Here is a 2797-nt window from a genome sequence, read left to right as displayed (position 1 = left end):
CTAAATTTAACACATGGTAGATTTGGATCTGACTACGATATCGGACAAAAACAAAGTGATTTTATTGCTACGAGATGTGGCATAGATTATGCACTTTTTGACATTATGACGAAATTATTATTTTTGAAAATATTCCGGGTTTCCAGAATATTTTGGAATTGGAAAAATTAATTGAGGAAGTTATTACGAACTATAACTACAAATTCAAATGATGATGAGTTTTTTCCACTTCCGAATTCAATAAAAAAAGCCTAAATTCGACGGAAATTTAAAAAGCATATTTTTGTTTTGCATAAATTTATGAAATTGGATTTTTACTGCATTATTTTACAGTATGTTTGTGCGTCAAAATTAAAGGAAAAAATAATGACAGATAGCTATATATAATTTCTGTTGGACTGTCTATTTATTTCATGCCGAAAATATTAAAACATCTTATCTTTAATATATTATCAAAAAACATTTTTTGGATTAAAATGGCGCCCCATACTGAAAAAGGGATAAGAGAATTGTTGCTACAAATTGAATGAGAAATAAAAAATAAATTTCTAACTTTTTGCTTTAGAAAAAAAAGAACATTTCCCGTATGTACGCCAATGACGAATATACAATTCTTGATTTCTAACACTCTGTATGTATATGCATGAATATGAAAACCTCGAAAGAAATTTTTGTAATCATATTTTTCTATTCTAGTTTCTACTTTTACGTCAGAATATCTCCATCTGAAGTAGAAGTATCTAACTAAGAAAGGGAATGCCTGAAAATTATAGTAATAATAAAGTCTTCCCAATTGTCTCAATCTTGAGAACTTAATATTAAATAATGAACTATTTCATTCCATAGTAATCAACTCTAAAATAATTAATTGAAGTTTATAGTGTAAGACAATGACTGGTGCAATATTTAATGAAAATTTCATCGAAATAATACTTTCTCACTGACAATACGGTATGCTCCCTATAATCATAACTTGTACGAAATATTTTAGTAACATTACGTTTACATCGTTACGTAAAATGAATTGAATAAAGGAAGCATTTTCCATATGATGTAATGCATCCCTTGGAAAAACCAAATCAAATCTTAATATGGAAGAACTTCCATTGACATCAGTTTTCAAATTCATTCATGAGAGTCACATTTATCTAAATGAATGAGCTTCATGAATCTCATAAGTTTTATCATTGAAAATATTAGAATGATTTATGTTTTATGCATAATATTTTATACACTGTGTCCGTAAAGTATGGACCAAATTCATTTTTAGCTAAACAGACCATTTTAAGAAATAATCCTGAAACACGTCGATTTTTTATTCAAATTTACCGTATTTTAAATAATAATCTAATATACAGGGTGAATTACTTTCGAGTAATGACGTTACCGTAATTTTTCTCAGATGGAACATCCCCATTTTGTCTCAATTTTCGGATTACTCTAGCTGAGCTGATTCAAAAATTGTATCACATGTTGATTCCAATTGGTAGAGGGTAGACAAAAATACAATAGTTTTGTGTGTGCTCATAAAGTAACGCGTAACATTCTTTATTAGTTAAATTAACAATATTATCAAAAATACTTATTGTCTAGCGGCAATTGCTTTGAATGTAACACCCTGTAGTTTGTTTCATTTTTAGATTAATAAAAATGTATAAAAATAAGAAATAATTCCTTTCATATTATTATGTCTGCTAGTACCAAACATGTTTGGGAACAGCTCATTTTTATTAATCTAACAATGTAACAAACTACAGGGAGTTACATTCAAACCAATTGCCGCTAGACAATAAGTATTGTATATCTGTCCCCTGTACCAATTGGAATCAACATATGATACATTTTTGAATCAGCTCAGCTAGAGTAATCCGAAAATTGAGACAAAATGGGGGTGTTCCATCTAAAAAAAAATGACGGTGACGTCATTACTCAAAAGTAATTCACCCTGTATATTAGATTATTATTTTAAAATACGGTAAATTAAAATAAAAAATCGACGTGCTTCAGGATCAATTCCTAAAATGGTCTGTTTAGCTAAAAATGAATTTGTTCCATACTTTACGGACACAGTGTATATAAGATGTCTTTAAATACTCCGTGTCTTACCCTTAAACCCTTGGACAGATTTAAAGGAAATACATTCGAATAAATCTACAAAATTCAACTATAAAACAGCAAAAATCAACCGCACAATTCACTTCCAAATTCAGACAGACATCACAAAAAAAAAATAATAGTATTACGATAAATTATACGGATATAGAGTGCCTTTTAAAACGAAAATACCAGATTGATATGATTAAATCACTTTCTGCTCTATTTATCCGAATCGACAACGAAAAACGTAAGATTGCTCCTTTTGTTTCGCACCATTTATATGAAAATCAGATTGTTTTGTCTCGATTTTTTTTCCGTTATGTAGCGTTCATTTATCGTTCGGAAAATAGCCTGTTACCTCGTCAGCGGTCAATAAAATTACTGACCCCCCATTCTTCAAGCATGCACATTCAATAACAAATTGGATTAATTATTGTCTTAGGTTCAGTGTACTATGAAGAATATTGTAAGAGTAAATCCTATATTTTTGCTTCGACGATCTTGCAGTATGTGCAGCCGATGTTCCAGTTAAAATGATGACAGACGAGGTAATATCAGATTTTATAAATTAAAAATTAAACCACTTGATAATCGATAAGTTATTGGTAAGTTTCAGAAGAAATTTAAAAACAAGCGATGGAGATATGGATGAGAGAGCAACAAATTCAAACATTTGATAATATTGTATGTTATGGTAGAA

Source organism: Harmonia axyridis, chromosome 4, assembly GCF_914767665.1.
Source record: "Harmonia axyridis chromosome 4, icHarAxyr1.1, whole genome shotgun sequence".
Taxonomy (NCBI): domain Eukaryota; kingdom Metazoa; phylum Arthropoda; class Insecta; order Coleoptera; family Coccinellidae; genus Harmonia; species Harmonia axyridis.
The sequence above is the reverse complement of the archived record's forward strand: the minus strand, read 5'-3'. Positions refer to the sequence as shown.